Source organism: Neomonachus schauinslandi, chromosome 14 (genome assembly GCF_002201575.2).
Source record: "Neomonachus schauinslandi chromosome 14, ASM220157v2, whole genome shotgun sequence".
Taxonomy (NCBI): Eukaryota; Metazoa; Chordata; class Mammalia; order Carnivora; family Phocidae; genus Neomonachus; species Neomonachus schauinslandi.
This window is the reverse complement of record NC_058416.1, coordinates 27,748,618-27,766,899: the sequence shown is the minus strand read 5'-3', so window position 1 is coordinate 27,766,899 and position 18,282 is coordinate 27,748,618.

Here is an 18,282-nt window from a genome sequence, read left to right as displayed (position 1 = left end):
AAAGGAAGACACTGAAGCAGCTGGGTCGCCCGCCACACCTCCGCTCCCTGAGGTTCTCAGGCAGGGGTCTCCCTGGCCCCACGGCAGAGGCAGCGCTGGCCGGCGGAGAGGCGTGGTGAGAAGCTGCAGGGGTGCTGTGTGAGCAGGTATGGATCCTCCGTGGGGATGGAAAGTGGAAGGGGTGGGGAGGCAGGGACAGCAGCGGGTGCTGCCGCAGGGGGACAGACAGGTGGGCAGGTGGTAGACTAGAAAAGGCGCTCCATCGGCCCGGTAGATGTTTGAGGTAAGAGATAAAGAAGAGTGAGAAAAGCAGAACACAGAGAAATGTGGGAGAGCGGGTGCTGGGAGCCCAGGCGGTCCCATAACAGGAAGAGGGCCAACAACAGGAGGGTTTCAGGGGTGGCATGAGGCTCCTCCCCTCTGTGAACTGCCCGGTGGGGCCAGGACGGGATAGGGACAGGGACAGGGGGCAGTGCTCACTCCTCTCCCCAGGACTCGCTTCTTGGGGAGTCAGTGTGAGTCAGGAGGACCCACTGGAACGTTGGAGAGAGAGTGTCACCTCCAGTGTGGCCTGAGCCTATGTGGCAAAGAGAGTCATGGGGGTGGGAGGTGAGCCAATCAGGCAGCCGGGCATTAAAACTCCTGGTAGCCAGACCAGCTCCCTCAGAACCTTGGGGTAGGGGAACAGGCAGGAGCAGTTTTCAAAGCTCCCCAGGGCATGCAGCCAAGGGTGGATGCCCCCGTAGTGGAAGGTATAGAGGGGCCGCGGGCCAGTGCCCTTGAACATAGTAAGTACGAGGGAAGCTGCAGCAGAAGATCCTCTAAAGGGTTATTAGGTGGGAGATACCCCCAGGCAGCATTATTTTGTCAAAGGAGGGTGTCCCTGCCCCCAGGGTCAGAGTCGGCCTGTTTCCATGCAATTCTTAACCTCTGGAGCTGGACAAATTTCAGCTGTGGTGCCGGCCCCACAAAAGAGCTGTCACATCATATTCGGCCCATCGGATTGCTGAACAGAGAGACACTGGCAGAGCCCAGGACCCAAGACTGAGGTGAGGACCCGGGGGGCAGGACAGGGAGCCTGGGGCCGGGGCCAGAGGACCCAGCGCCATTCCTGGGCCACCAGCTTCCCACTCTCCGGGGTCCCCACCTTGGCTCCTTGGCCTCAGCCCCAGGACCTCAACAGGAATAGACTGAGCCCCTTGTGGAGAGGGGTGGGCTCCATCGCTCCTGGTCCCTCCCCCGCCGTTCCCCCTCCTCAGTGAGAGAGTGACACAGTTACAGTAGAGTAGACCCCCTAATATGTCCAGAAATAGGCAGCACTCCCACCTCCACTGTCTTCTATCTCCAGTTCTACCTCCTTCCCTCTCCTCCACTGACCACCCCACCCCTGACAGGCGAGCTATTTGCAAGTTCAAGTGCTGTGCTGTCCCTCCCGTTTCCAGCCTCGTAGGACCCGTGCACTTACATGGCCCTCTCATTTGGTTTAATGCTCTTCTGTCACTATCTCAAAGTCCTTAATAATGTCTGCACGGGACCCTGTGAATTATGTAGCTGGCTCTGCACTGGGCTCTCACTGGAGACTGGAGATCTCTCTCCCATGGAGACAGCATCATAGCTCCCCCCTCTGCTCTTCAACCCCCTCCGTCACCTGTGACAGCATGGGACAGCAACATGACACTCTCCATACACGAAGGGACCTCACCAAGGGAAGGGCGCACACCCAAGGCAAGAGGCAAGCCGGAGAGAGGTGGCACCTGCCATTCTGAAGGCCCAGCACACCTGGGCTCGGCGGTGCAGGGTCTGGAACAAGCCAGGAAGACACCCAGGGACGTGAATCTGGCATAAATCTCTTAGTAGCCTCCATATTCTTTAGGCAAACCCTAATTTTAACATAAAATGTGCTATTGACTGTCCAACTTCACACTTAATTTTATGTGGTCTGGTGTTGCTAGGTTCACCTGGGGGGGTCTTACTTCCAAAAGGAGGTGGCAAATTCTGAGGCCGGGACCTCAGCTCATGACCCCGCAAACCCAGCACAGGCGTGGGCTCAAGCACATGGCTGCGCACAGGGTGTCCTTGCGGCTTGACTCAGTTGTGTGAGCTCCTAGGACTGTTATCTGAAGGAAGGAAGGGGCCGGGAGACTTCCTTGGAGAGAGGGAAACCGTGTCTGAGTGTCAGGGCTGAGGGCTGGCGTCTGCAGAGTCGAGTCCAATCCCAGCGCCGCTGCGGGCTGCGGCCGCTGCGTGACTCTGTGTCGGGCGCGCTCTCCGCCAGCCTTGACGTCCTCATCTAGGAAATGGGAATAAAAAGCATCCCCCTCCCAGGTTTGTCGAGAGGTCCAAATGAGCTCCGCTGTGCCGCCTGGTGCATTTGAATGGGCACCCGGATCTCCTGAAGAACTTGCTAAAATGCGGGCTCCGCGACAGTAGGTCCCAGGTGGGGTCTGAGCTGCTGCAATCTGCAAGTCCCTGAGGGATGCTGGTGCTTCTGGTCTCCCCCTCCAACTCTTACCGAGACGTTGTGCGGTGCCCGGAGGCGCAGCATCTGCATCGCCAGGGAAACTTGGAAATGCAGAGTCTCAGGTGCCACCCGGTCCTACGGACTCAAGAGACTCAGGGGGGTGGGGACGAGCGATCTGTGTGAACAAGCCTTCCAGATGCTTCTGATGCAGGTGGGTTTGAGAACTCCTCAGCTCAGCACGGTGTTTTCTTTTCCATCACAGGAGTACTGACATAACTACCTGTTAGGTGCCTAACTAACACTGTGCTAAGTGACGTGGTAGGAGCAAAGACCCTGGAACCCCCCCCCCGGTCTCTACCTGCTTAGAATTCAGTTCGGCGGGCACCAGCTACTGTGTATACAGTGGGGGGAGAGGGCATGCAGCGCCTATAGGGAGTGCCTATGGAAAATGCAGATTTCAGGTTTTCTACCACAGGAGATTTTTCTCACCCCCAAGAGATTTTGATTCCGCAAGTCTAGATTTTTCGAAAGGAACCCCAGCTTTTTCTGACCCTTATTCTGTAATCCAGGACCACACTCTGACAAACAGTGCCTTAGAAGGTGACACCAGAAAAACTCATTGGAAGATAACCGGCTGCCAAGCTGTGTGCTCCAGACAGCTTTTGGAAGGGGAAGAGATTGCTCCAACCTGGCGAGCCAAGCAGAATACCTCGGATTCCGTGCAATGTTGGCGGGTAGGACCGAGTGGGACGGACACAGCCTTAAGCCCAGCCCTTCATGTGACAGCTCAGCTACATCTCGCAAGTCCCACATGGTTGAATGTCTCATTCCCATTTTACAGGTCAAATGCCCAGGGATCTAATAAGTTAAGCGGCATCTTCGCAGATACTGGGCGGGTAAATCTCACAGCCGGAATTCACACCCGAACCCCCGGGACTGCCCTGGGAGGCTGTGGAGCAGGGGCGGGGCTTGAGGGCTGTGATCGTCCCATCATCATTCGCGGATGTTAGTTTGCTAAGGGCGGGCCCGGCGGACCAGGGACCCATGAGAGCAAGCAGCCCGGCTGGGGTCTTCTGGCCAAGGAAATAAACAAAGGAGGCTCAGAGCTTTGACCACCGTGAAACGCTTGGAGACCTCCGGTGGGTGCGGGCAGTCATGACAATGGAAGGAAGCCACAGGGGTATAAACAGAGCTTCGGACGGACGTGGAGTCCAGAGGCCTCGGTCCGTGTCGCTTTTCTTTCTAATTGTGACCGTGAGCCAGATATTTCCTGTCCTTGAGCCTGTATTCTCACCAGTAAAACAGAGATGATAATCCCTGGCTTGCCTGCCTCAGGGGTTGCTGTGAGGGTCACACGGGTTTACGTGTTCTGGAAACTGTAAGGTGAGGTACCGTTAATACTCTTGGCTAAGCTGCCTTCGATGGTACTGGGTATGTTAATAGACTTAGTCCAAGGAGAACTGTTTTCCCTGTCTTTTCTCCAGGAATATATTTGCAAAAACTATGTCCTTAGCACCATTTCAGCTCAGGCAGCTAACAGCTCTTCTTTTAGAGTGAAGACTCAATTTAGAAATAAAGATTTCTTTTCATACACAATTCTTGAGATTACCCCCACCCCGGCCTCTATGGAGGAAAGAATTTATAGGAATTTTTCTCTAACACCTGTATTGAGATACCATTCACATACCATATAGCTCACCCACTTAAATGATACAGTTCCAGGGAACTGTGCAAACATCACCACCATCGATTTTAGAATATGGTCATTGCCCCCCAAAGAAACCTGTACCCATTAGAAATCACTCCACATTTCCCCCTTACCCCTCCAGCCCTAGGTACACATTAATCTATGTCTAATATTAATATCAAACAGTGGGGTTTTTTTTTTAAAGATTTTATTTATTTATTTGAGAGAGAGAGTGAGAGAGAGAGCACAAGAGGGGGTAGCAGGAGAGGGAGAAGCAGACTCCCTGCTGAGCAGGGAGCCCGATGTGGGACTCGATCCCGGGACTCCAGGATCATGACCTGAGCTGAAGGCAGTCGCTTAACCAACTGAGCCACCCAGGCGCCCAAACAGTGGGGTTTTTTAAAAGTGTGGTCCATACCACTTCATCAGAATCACCTGGATGGGGTTTAAAAATGTAGATCACTGGGGCCCCTTCAGACCTCGTGATCAGAAACTCTGGCGCTAAAGCCCAGAAGCCGCATCCCGCTCTGGGGTGATTCTTGTGCACATCAAACCTTGAGAACCGCTGTTTGTCCTTGGATTAAAGGACAGAGCCAAGCTGTGTGTGGAGAGACAGGGGGAAGAGGCCGACAGGTACCTAGGACCAAGATGGCTCTTCCCGTCCCTTCTTCCTTCCTCGTCCCCATCTTCACTGCCCACCTCCGTGCCCTTCAACATGTAGACACATCCGGAGAATGGGAATCATGGAACTTAAGCTCCGGAATCGCTCCTTGGCCTGTGATACACCAGGTCGCCACCAGAGGGCGCAAGAGTATCTCCAAAGCCGAGCCCGTCCCCCCCCTTCCAAGTCAGGCTCTCCACTCAGGCTTGTCCCCTACCTCACTGATTCTCAGAAGGATGTTGGGCCGCATAAGGTCAAGTGGCAGAGCTCAGACAGCCTACAACAAATCTATTTTTAACATATATCCAGAAAAGTGAAAAAAATCACAAGTGAACACTTCATGAATGAATTTCCAATAAATGAACCTACTCGTATGATCAAGAAACAGAATATTAGCAACATCCAGAAGCCACTCCATGATCATATTTAAAAATGCATTTCTAACTAAGCTTACAATTTTAAAAGTGAGCTATTAAGTTTCAAATACGCGAGTGGTTACTTTTAACGTAATGCGAGTGGTTAGCTTTCCAAAGACATTTTTAGAAGTTACAGAAGACAAATGCCCCTGAGGAATCCACTCTGAGGATCTGGAGACACTGTGTTCCTTTCCAGAGCAACGTCAGGGCCCTCAACTAACCTGAACCCCATGGTGGGCACTCCTGAGCCTTGGAGCTGAGCCAGGGTCCCGGGAGGCAGGTACACCATCTAATGGAGTGAAACCACTAGTGACATTTGAAGAACAAGGTCACGTTGATGATAAGGACATTCCAGGTATGGGTTAATGGGAGTGAGATGGAGAACAGCTACCGTTGGTTGCCTGCCAACTCTGTACCAGTCTCTGCTAGGGACTTCCCATATACTACCCCAGTGATACCACTGAGAGGGTCGTCCCCATCTGAAAGAAGAGGGAGCTGAAGAGAACTAACAGGATTTGTCCCACATCTTCAACTTACCATGCCTAGAAGCCCCAGAACCGAGATTTCAATCCATCTGACTCTTGAGAACATCTTTCTAGAAGGCATAAGCAAAGGCACTGAGGCAGGAATGAGGACCATTTGTCTTGGGCACTTCTACACGGGGCGGAGAGGTACTGACACACCCATGTGACATCCCACTGAGGAGCCTGAGAGTTGTGGAGGGAGGGGTAGAGTAGCACCCCATTACAGGGGGAGGTCCTGAAAACAGGTAGAGGAGTTTTAATGAAAGGACGCCCACTTGTCCCAACAAGCTGCTTTGCCCCTCATGCCCTTGCATGCATGATGATTAAGAGTTCATGGACCTTGGTGTGTGTGTGTGTGTGTGTGTGTGTGTGATATCATAATATGTATTTTTCTTCTGCATTCCTGCAGATGTCTTGATGTTTCCCGTCGGCGTGTTTGATACTCCCTATTGTCCTGGTGTTTTCCATTAGAGGAAATGTACTGGCTCTGTGACTGATGTATCACCTTGGCCCCCAGCATCACAGAGGTGTTTGGGATGGCACCCTGATCTTCTGACCTAACGTGCTTACGGGAAAAGCACAAGCCCAGCCGCCCACGAGAGGCAGTGGGACAACACGTCTGTGTGGCTGCGCTGTATGTGCACAGGTTCCAGCACATTCCTCTGATCTCGAGAGGCCCCTGTATTCTAGGGAGAAGTACTGGACGGCAGGTTGCCTACCACCCCCTCACGCTGACCTTCAAGGCTCTACTGCGGGGCCCGTCCACCTGCCTGGTGGCTGATGCCCTCCACTGATGGCGGCCACAGTGTCCAAGGCACCATGTGCCCTCAAGGTGGATGGCCTGGCTGGCACCTGGCTCTAAAGCTCACCAGCCCTCTGTTTCTTGACCGTTTAAAAGACTATGCTGCCTGAAAGGATGAAGAAGCATCTGCCCCCACCCCAAGCAAAATATAAGTCCTGAAGGACAGAGATCACAGCTAGCAGAGCCAAGCACAGGGTCCTAGTGCAGCTGAGTAGGCTTCTGATGAAGGGCTCTGCTCCCTCCTCTTCCTCTTCCTACCTCTCACGGGGCTGGATGCTGGTTCTCACAGCCGCGCTGTCCCAGAAGCTAACCCAGGCTCTCCGCTTCCCCATCACTCCTGGGTAAACAATCCCCACATTCTATGTCTCCAGCCCTGAACTCTTGCCCAGACCAGAGTGGTGCTTCTCCCACTGCATGCTGGGCTTTTCCACCTGCCTGTCTAGACATCTCAAACTCCATGTCACACAATAGGCCTTAACTGCCTTTACTCTACCTCATCCTGTCATTTCAAAACTATTTATTAAAGAGGAACAGACTTACATCAAAGCGCACACATCATAAATATACAGCTTGGTGAATGTTCACAAACTAACACTCCCTGGTAACCAGCGCCCAGATCAAGACACAGAACACCATCAGCACCCCAGAGGTCTTCCTTGTGCCCCCTTCCAGTTGGTGGATGACACATAGACTTCTCTCAGGTTAGCCTGGTTTTCGAACCTCGTATGAATGGAATGATACAACCTGCACTCTTTTGTGCTTGGCTTCTTTGGCTCAACGTTGTGAGTTGCATTCATACCATTGCCCGGAGCTGTAAAGCACTCATTCTCTTGCTGTGCAAATAAATCATTATTTATCCACTGTACTGCTGATGAGCAACTGGGTTGTTCCCCACTTGGCGCTGTTATGAGTAGTGCGAAGTTGAACTTTGTGGTGTATGTCTTTTGGTGTGATGGACGCACGTATTTCGTCTGTGCATATTGCCGGGAAGGAATTGCTGGGCTGTAGGGTGTGCAGCTATCCTCTGTAGGGTGTGCAGAGACCGCCAGGCAGTTCTCTACGTGGTTATAGGTATATCTCTCCCAGCAGTGGACGTGAGTTCCGGTTGCTCCACTCCCTCACCAACACTTGACGCCATTTTTTATTCACTCACCCTTCTCCCCGTGCCTATCCATGCTCCCTTTTCCTCCCAAATTATCTCATATGTTCAGCCCTCTCCACTTAGCACTGCCTGAGGCAGGCACTGTGAAGTCCTGCCAGCCTCCCTAGCTTTGGCCTTCAGGATCCGTGAACCACTCCCAGCAAATCTCCCTAAATGTTGCTTTAATCATCACACTGTTCTGTCCACAGACCTCCCATTGCTCCTGATCTCCTATTACTTTAGCTGCATCTGTTCCTCAGTCTGGCTTTTGATACCATCTGCAAACCTAGGTCAATGATCAAGCAGACCCCATCTTTCCCTCAGGCCTCAATGTTGCCTTCATAACCGCCCCCGCCCCCAGGGTGACTTCCGATGCCTCCATCCCTCTCCCTGTAAGTCTGGGACTTGTCTGGCAGGAAAACTGTCTTCTTTGTTAGCGGTTCTGTAAGAAACCCCCAAGCTGGAGAGGGTTTGTGCTGGCAAATCCTTGGAGAACCTGTTCCAACACCCCTATTTCCAGAGAAGCTCCAAGTTATAAAGAATTTTTTTTAATCCTAATGACTTGGCAGGTTTTTCTGTGACTTTCTTAAAGGGACAACTATCACTTCTTATTTGCTGGTAGCTTTTATTTGATTTGAAAGCAGTCAGAGCTTGGGATATGAGCTGGATGGGGAGAAGAGGGGTAGCAGATAGAAATTCCAAATCAGCTCTGCTTTTAAACCTCTTCTCAGTGAGAGAAACATCCTCACCTGGAGCAGTTCTCAAGCAGACATCACACTTAAGGAGGCTTCTGATCAATAGAAAGGTTTTGAAACCTCCTATCATTACAGAGAATCACAAATAAATGCAGGGGAAATAGGAAGCAGGCAGATTTTTCTTACTCCTCCCAAATTTTAAAAAGGCAAATCCAACTGTGTTTTTGTTTGCTTATGGTGTGTGCTAGTTATTACATGTTTTCTTTACACAAGGGATCCCCAATATACTCCAGTTTGTATTGTCCATATTTAGAGCTTAGAGCATAATTTTGCTATTTTAAATGGTCAGAGAGGTTCATAGGCCCATCTTTTCTTTGATAATGTAGTATTATTCTCACGTGTACTTCTGATGCTGAGTCCTTGGAAGTCCCTTGGATATACTAACTCAATGCCTGGTTAGTACATCCTATCACAGGGAAGCAAATGCCAGAGTGCACGGTCAATCCAGATGCCTTGCATAAGCATGATGCAGTACTGCGTTCCTTGGGCACCCGAGTGGGGGCTGGCCTCGCGAGCTGTGACCCACAGCACACACCCTCCCATGTCATCGGGAGGCTGCTCACAGCCCACAGACGTGCCATGTTTCTCTGGACGGACACTCAGCTTTCTTCCTGAAAGCCTGCCTTGTCTTTTCCTGCCTTCACAAAAGTGCTACTCAGAGGTCAAGGGCCTTACAAGGTCTGTATCTTCAGTAAAGCTCCCTCTGCCTACTCCAGACACCACTGGAATTATCTAAACTCTTCTAGCCTGAAAGTGTGTCTGCTGACAAGTTAGCACTTCATTGCACATCACCTTGTATCATGGAAGAGAGCCCTAAAATCTGCTGGTTCTTGATTAAACCTGACAGGCATCCTGTCCCTCCCGGAAGCCTGCATGATGATTTTACACATCCCTTCTGTGCTGAGGAAAGAGTGCCTTTCTGCCCATAGCAGGACCATTGATCACATACGGTCTTGACCCTGACGCTAACATCTCCTGTGTCTTATGGCTATGCCAGATCTGAGAATTATCTTCCACTTTGTTTCATCTACTCCAGTCCTGGACTTACCTTCATCCACAGTAAGGTGGGAAATTGGGGGTGAATAAATGGCAGCTAACTGCCTCAGAGCAGCCGATAGCCTGAGAGAACATTCTGAGTCTTAGGTCGGCAGGAAGGCTGCAAACTGGCCAAGGCATCATGAGTTTCCAGCCTAAGATCTGGGATGTGGAGCGGGAAGGAGTCAGCCATACCACATCCCCACCCCCAATGTTTGAAGAGCCCAGGCCTCCTGGGTTTAGGGTGAGCCCCCATAGAGAGCTAGGATTGGGACCGTCCCGTATCATCCACCTCCACCATGGAGGCCCTGAAGATGCATGCTTCCTTTCTGCTCACTCCCCCTCAGGATGATTCCTTGCCCCAAGGACTGGCCAACCTGCATGCCTGGAGCTGGGGCTCAGCCCTCCCCAGTTTTAGGACCGTTTTAGAGGAAGCCAGAGCCTCTGACCACAAAGGCTGGCCTGTAAGCTTGAGTGTTGGCTGCTTGGGGCCTGTGGTTGATTGACCTGTGGCAGGAGCAGATGAACAAGGGATGGAGCCCTACCCCCTGGACCACATGTCCCAGTCACAATGCTGTACCCTGCTCTGAGGGCCGTATTTGGGGGAAATCCACCCCCATCCCCTTCACACCAAAGACACACACACGTATCTCAGTACCATGCAAGAACTCACCCTAGGCCTTCCAGTCCCCATAGTGACGGAGTCATTCCCCCATTTATTCATCCACGTACTCAGCAAAGAGCTGTTGAAGATCCCTATGAACCAGACACTGAGCCCAAAACTGGGCCTACAGCAGTGAACAAGACCCACCCAGACCCTGCCCTCAGGAAGCTTGCAGTCTAGTGGGCAAACTCAGGGGAGCGAATGCTCACACCCTTATGTCATGACAAACAATCAATGATCGAGGCTGTGAGGGAAAAGAGAAGCGCTCTGGGGGACGTGGGCCAATGCTTGCACTCCTGGCCTACAGACTCACCTTCCCGAAAACAACAAGTCTTAATGGGGGACGGTTTAGCCGCCCTGCTGCAGGGGAGGGAGCGCAAATGGGCTGGGAGGTGTACCTTGTAACGTGGGGTCAACTATCTACTGCCATAAGGCGGGTCATACAAAGTATAGTTCGACACAGGTGGGTTTGCCTTTTAGCCAAAGGACTTGTATAGCAGGGTGGGGTGAGAGTTATCACAGGGGCCCGAGGGCAAAAAGGCCAAGGAATCCCGGAGAGAAAACCAAGTGGTGGGGCCTCCCAGGGAAAATGCTCAAGGAAGATCCCAAGCCCCAGAGGGGTAGGGGTTGCACCTGCAGTGTGGGGGTGTTTGTCTTGTGGGCGGGCAAGATGCAGAGGCCTCTGGCTGGACCCCAGGTGCCGCTGCGGGGGCTCTCTGGGCAGGAGGAACCTGCCCCTGGGCGCGCAAGCATCCCCCTCTCGTGACCGGTGATAATCTGTCATGGTGGCTGAGGGCTGGAAGGCACTCGGCAAGCCTGTGTGAAATAATCAGCACCAGGCAGAGGGTGGGGCCGGCCGGAGGGGCCCGCTGGAGTCTAATGGGATGATGAGGCTTCTCCTGGCACGCAGCCTGCCACCAGCGTGGCCCAGCATGTGACAGTGCGCTCCATGCTGCCCCCTGGAACGCCACAGTGACTCACTCGGGCTCTCCATGGAGTCTCCAACCAAGACATTGGAATTTGTAAACTGTTGCCACTCTGGGGGTTTGAATCCATCCCTTTTCACCAAGTCTCAAGGACAGGGATGCTTGAGAGGCTGCTTCCAAAACTTTAATATGCATGCAAATCCTGGGGATCTGGTTAAAATGCAGATTCTGACCCCCAAAGTCTGCGTGGGGCTTCCTTTCTGAAAAAGCTCCCACGGGTGTCGAGGCTGCTGGTTTGCAGACACCTTAAAGACTTGAGAACATGAACAAGGGTGAATGAAATGAAACCCTCCCCTATCTTTCCTAAGTGCGGAGGGTCAGCTCTACCACCCATTACCCACTGGGCAAGCATTTGTTGAGCCTCAGAACTGAGGCAAAGATTGGCAGAAAGAAGGAAGTCAGAGGTAGGAACTGTTTTAGATGGGAATAGTGTCAAAGATCTCCTTTGCCTGAATGCCTATCATGTGCCGTGATCTTGTCTAATCTTTGGATTTGGCAAGGGAGGTGTTATTGATCTCCATTCATTTCATAATGGAATTAAGGTCTGGAAAGGTGAAGCAATCTTCCCCAGGGTGGGATCGCTGCTGGAACTTGAATCCTTGTCTGTCAAACTCCAAAATCCAGCAGATCTCACTATGACACACGTCCTTGTTTTGGAGGGTAAGGAAATAACGTTAGATTTATCCCGCGGTTCTCAGCCTTGCTGGTGTGTTAGAATCAGCAAGAGGACTTTTATTTTTTTTATTAAAGATTTTTTTTTTTTAATTTGACAGAGAGAGAAAGCACAAGCAGGGGGAGTGGGAGAGGGAGAAGCAGGCTCCCTGCCGAGGAGGGAGCCCGATGCGGGACTCGATCCCAGGACCCTGGGATCATGACCTGAGCCGAAGGCAGACGCTTAACCATCTGAGCCACCCAGGTGCCCAGCAAGAGGACTTTTAAAGCTCCCACACCTCAAGCTGATTACATCAGACTCTCCACTATCAGTATTTTGTAAGCCCTGTCCCCCCGCCCCCGCCGCCCCGTAATTCCAACGTGCAGGCAAGACTGGGAGTCAGAGTTAGTCCAGCTTCCCTTCTAATAAACAGGCAATTGAGTAGCTGATGGATGAAGTCCAATCTCATTGGAACCAGTACCTCTCAATTCCTACTCCAGGACTCGGCCCAAGAAACCAGCTAAACACAAAACAATGTAGTAGGGTGAAGGAGGATGGGACGGGTATGGGAGGGAGGGGATTGCCAGGGAAAAATATGTAAGAAAAGAGTAGAAAATATCAGCCAGCGCTAGAGGCACTATGCATTTAGGAGCTGAGAGAAGATTCTGAAAGAGAAAAACTCACCACACTGAAGTCCTTGAAATTAGAACATCTTATTCATCTCTGAGTCATCCCAGTGTATGTTAGATGATGGATAGATGAGTGAATGGATGGAACAAGGGGGATGCGTGGGTCCCCTGGACAAGGAAATCTGGAGTGCAAGTTGAGCAGAAAAATGGGACTCACACTGGGGTTGAGGGTAGAGACAATGATAGGAGGAAGGATTTCACCTAATATAAAGCTGCCTTCGGGTAACTTTTTTCTCCTTCCAAGGCTGTAATAGATATTAATTTAAAGCTAGTTTCTCCCTTTAAAATATTGGGGGTGAAAAGCTATTGAGAAATGGTGGTCAGTCTTACATGGCAGTTGACTCCCTCTCTGAGATTCTGTAAACCCCAGATTCTGCAAAAACATGAGTCAGGAGGAGCCAAAACTCTGGGTGATGGATTAAGAGTCCACATGGGGATATTGCTTTGCTCATCCCTTGTCAGGGTGTTTAAATTTCTTTTTTTTTTTTTTTTTTAAAAGATTTTATTTATTTATTTGAGACAGCGAGAATGAGAGACAGCATGAGAGGGAGGAGGGTCAGAGGGAGAAGCAGACTCCCCGCCGAGCAGGGAGCCCGATGCGGGACTCGATCCCGGGACTCCAGGATCGTGACCTGAGCCGAAGGCAGTCGCCCAACCAACTGAGCCACCCAGGCGCCCCAGGGTGTTTAAATTTCTTACTGGATTTTCTTCCCTCACTCAACAGTGTTGAACTCATTCATCATCAATATCTTGTGTGGGTTTAATTATGAACCCACAGCCCCTCATCTTCAAAGATGACATTGCCTGAGCCATGTCTTAGATGTTCCTCTACAAAGAGGAAGGACTATTCTGTAACCACCCATGCTCCCCTGGTCCACTCTGTGACCTTGACTGACACCGAGTATAGCTGGCGGGTATCCAGTATGTCATGCATTTGGGCGGTAGAGAGCGAACCAACCTATTCAGGAATCAACTCTGACTTCACTCCTATCAGCACATCCCAACCCGCACAAGCTGCATGACATAACCGAATATTAGCCCTCTATTCAAAGATGTTCCTTGATCCAGGCTGGGAGAAAATAAATAATCTGGCTGAAAGGGGAAAGGACTTCCCCATTGGCAATGGTGGCGTCAAGCCATCCCACCTTCTTTTCCCAGCCCAACTATGAAATAAAGCTCAACTCCCTAAGCTTGGAGCCAATATCACTAAGCCTTTAATGATGAGGAAGCAACTGAATGAGTTCTAAATTACTTTCAAGAGAGAAACAGGGTCATGCCACTCCCCGACATTCATTTTCCCCAACACTTCAATCCCTTCCTCAGTCTACTCTGAAGAGATTGAAAAGAGTCTCCCCCTAACCCCTTCCCTATTGTCTCTCAATGGGAATTTTTTTTTAATACTGAAGAAACAAAACACCAGCAGGACCATCACTAGCCAATATGGCCCCTTATGCAAAGGCATCCGGACATCCCTTTCCTCAAGACATTTTAGTGTCATCTGCAAGAGTTTTGTTGCAATAAATACATAAATGTCTAGGATGTTAATGGTACCACTTTAGACATAGTGCATTTGTGCAGTGCACAACCTGCACATCCTTAGGCACTGGCTGTGGAGACCAGAGACCTACATGATGGACCTTAACCTGACCTGAGTTTAAGTTAAAAACTGGAAAGAAGGGGGACACCTGGGTGGCACAGTCGGTTAAGCAACCGACTCTTGGTTTCGGCTCAGGTCATGATCTCAGGTTCATGAGATTGAGCCCCCCACCCCCCCAACACACACACACACCCAGGCTCCACGCTGAGTGCCGAATCTGCTTCAGATTCTCTCTTCCTCTCCCTCTGCCCTTCCCTCTGCTTGTGCGTGCACTCTCTCTCTCTAAAATAAATAAATAAATCCTTTTTTTTTTTTTTAAGATTTTGTTTATTCATTTTGAGAGAGAGAGAGAGCACAAGCAGAGGGAGAGGGAAAAGCAGACTCTCCGCTGAGCAGGGAGCCCGACATGGGGCTCGATCCCAGGACCCTGAGATCACGATCTGAGCTGAAGGCAGACACTTAACCATCTGAGCCACCCAGGAGCCCCTAAAATAAATAAATAAATCTTAAAAAAAAAAAAACAGGCTGGAAATCAGGTGATGCATGGAAAGAAGACGTCTGATAGAAGTCATGGGGAGGGGGGCGCTGGAGATTCTCTCGCCCTTGTGTTGTGTGCAAGAGGAACAACCAGCTATTAAATGGAGCTGAATAATCGCATGACTGCACTCGAGAGCTAGAAATGTAGGCGCCTCCCGGGCTCCTGCCACCATCCAACCCGCAGCTCCCCTGGCAGGGCAGACCCGCGCCGTGTGCCAACTGGCCTTGTGGCTCTGCATCCAAGGAGCGCCTACCACAAAGGGTGCCCCCAAGAGCCGTCCAGGGTCAGTGGGAGTTTGGACTCTCCTCTGGGGCCTTTTGTCTGACTGTTTACCACACGAAAACACTGCGGGCTCAGAGCACACTGCAGAGGGACGGTGTGTCCTGGACTCCCCATCTTGGACTCTCTCTTTGTGGGGGACAGGAAGAGAGGAAGGCAAGAATGAAAACGAGTTTCTCCCCCGTGCTCTCTTCCATTTAGAAGCCCCGGCTCGGGATGCAGGCGACACTCGGGGCAGTCCTCGCTGCACACTTGCTGAGTGTGGGCGCTCCGTTGCGCTCGTGGTGCACGTTACGTGTAAGGTAAACTGCCCCTAGATAAACTGAGAGCGAGCAGCGGTCCAAATGAACTGGTGCTGGAAGAGTTTCTGAGTGAAACAACAATTTAGAAACACTTACAAATGCAAGCTGTAGGGGAAAAAAATACTGAAATCATGACATTACCCATCACTTGGCTCTCCTTCTTCACTGTTTTCTTCAACTAGCTCTTATCTCCTCTTACATGTATTTTATGAAGTTCCTCAAAGCCGTTCTGGAAAGAGATCTGTTGTGAATAAAGACAACTATTAGATCCTGACCTTATCGTCTAGTATCTTCTAACCCAGGTGGGATGGTGCGGCATAAAATGTGTTTTTAATAAAAGCCGATAGCAGATCAGATGGTTAAGCGTCTGCCTTCGGCTCAGGTCATGATCCCCGGGTCCTGGGATCGAGCCCCGCATCGGGCTCCCTGCTCCGCGGGGAGCCTGCTTCTCCCTCTGCCTCTGCCTCTGCCTCTCTCTCTCTCTCTCTCTCTGACTCTCATGAATAAATAAATAAAACATTTAAAAAAATAAATAAATAAAAGCTGATAGCAGAGCTGTGGTGGGGCCAGGGGGTACAGTCGCCTGTCTAGTGGGGAACAGGGACCTAAATTGCTGTCAGTTCCCCGGAGTGCGGCCTGGACAGCAGTCTGCTGGGAAAGTGGAGGAATAGAAGCTCAGTGTGAGCATGTGGCCAGAGTGGATAGGGAGGGGGAGAGAGAGAACTTTCTGGGGGCTCTGCACACGTTCAGTTGTGATCGCGCCAGACGGAGGGCTGGCAGATGAGTTCAGAGAGCCTGCAGAGGACAGGGGCACACATGAGGGTAAGTGCTGGGGGGAGACTTGGGCTGGGGGGGAGGAAAGCAACATCAGGGCCAAAACACTCGGCAAAAGATACACCATAAGTGATAGCAAAAACTGAGAAAAAGGTCATTAAGTTATCAACAAGAGTTTAAAAACACCTGCGAACTCATGTATGCACCCATTGGGTGTCCAATTGCCCCTCTGCTCTCCGGCTCAGGGGATCCTCTACAAAGCCACAGGGACTGGCTGACAGCAGACCCTCGCAGCACAAAATCTTGGGGAGCCTTGTCAGCCACCTACCTGGTCCAGAGTTCTTGCTCAGCAGTCGTCTCCATGCTCGTAACTACATCTCCTCTGATGTGGTGGCCCGGAGGATTTTTCCCCTGTCCAAGCTGGGAGGAGGGATCCCTTCGAGGATGTTCAAGGACCACCCAACCCTGAGTGAGACGGGCAGGCGTCAGGATGATGACACCTCCACGGGTCAGGCGCAGAGCTTTACACATACCCTTGCCAAACCTCATCACATCCGTATAAAAGAAGGAAAGTTACCCCACGTTACAGGGAGGAATCTGAGTCTCGGAAAGGGTAGCTCACATACCTAAGGGAAAACATCTAGGAACGGACAAAGTAAGGATTCAAGCTCAGGTCCGCCTGACTCAGAAGCCCATGTGCCAGCACAATCTCGAATACACCCCCTAGCAAGGCTGCATTTTGTGAGCGGCCCCTCTGGGGTGACTTTGCAGGGACTGGCAGAGAGGATGGGGAGACTAGGATGGAGGAGGAGGTCGTTCTGCCAAGAAGACTTGAGACCCAATCCCGACCAGGGCCACTGAGGCAGGAGGCTGCATGGGTGCCATGTGGAGGTGGCTTCAGGATGAGGTCTCTAACAACCTGTGAACGGCCGAGTTGATTAAGTTAATCAGCGAGTTGATGAAAGGCAAACAAGGATCAGCAGCTGGAAATATTGGACGGTGCTGAAGGGCATCGATGTACAAACTTTGGTGTTAGACTTTGGACAAGTTATTTAAACTCTGTGAGCCTCAGTTTCCTTATCTGCAAAACAGGGATAATGGCATTTACCCTCATAGGACTTTTGCAATGGTTGAAGGACTGATGGGAATAAATTGGTTTGCACAGTGCTCGGCACATACAGGGAACCCTCAACCGCTCGTGCCATTCTTATCATGATCATTCTTATTGCTATAGTATCGGGATGGTAGCCCATCTGCCTAAGTAACTCCTGGAAACTGGTATGGTTCCTTTCATTCCCCTACCAGGCCTTCTGACTATCCTCTTGTGATTCATTTTTCTCTTTCAGGGTAACCTAGGAGCTTATTTTCGCCTTATTTTACCAGGACAGAATGTTGGAGGGAGATTTCCCTGAAGTTCAGAACTGTAATCATGAACCCCGACCTCTGGCCTCCCTCCTAGGCCCCTGACATACACAGCCTGAGCTAAGACAGGGGACCCTGTGGTTTCGTAGGTGTCCAGTAGGGGGAGCCAGCGAGTCGTGGCTGCCTTGGGGACCTCGGACAAGAGCTATCAGCAATTCCAGGAGGCTGGAGGTCCAGATAAAAGACCATGACATCTGCACAGCTCTCTGTGGGTTGTGTGGTTTTTGCTTTTATTTTTGTTTTGTTTTTCTTTAATTCTGCGCTCCAGGAAGTGCACCTGAGTTAGTTAGATTCCTGCCATCACTGAGCAAGCCACAAATACTGAATTTCAAGAAGAATGGGGAAAGAAATGGATTTTTCACTTGAATTTTAGATTACTCTGCTGTGGAATGTTTGCCTCCCGTCCATTCAAAGGCAGCAGTGTTTGTCCTGGGATCTTCACCTGGAAAGAAGGACATTTCGGGGAAACATTTATATGTTTGTTTCCTCCTTACTGGGAAAAAGGGCAGGTGGGTTTCCAGAACATGAACTGTGTTCCCCTTGCCCTCCCCACCCTCACACCACACCCCTCAGGACTTTGCTGGATTCTTACGTCTGGGCAGAAGCTGTGTGGAGTCTAAGAGAAAATGAGAAATTTCCACGCTGGGAGCAGTCCCTTTGCTCTGCGAGTCTACTGTGTAGCAACTTGACCCTCAGTTTTTAGTTTTAAGTGATACTATGTTGATCTTTTTTAGTTACAAATATTCTCCAAAATATTTCAGGGTGAGAGTAGTTTCCAGAACAGCGAGGGGAAGTAAAGATGAACTTGCAGGATTGTCCCTGGGTACAGACCTTGGAACAATGTAGAAAGACGGCAAAGCTGCTGGCACCAAATCAAGAACGGGGGGGGGGGGGGGG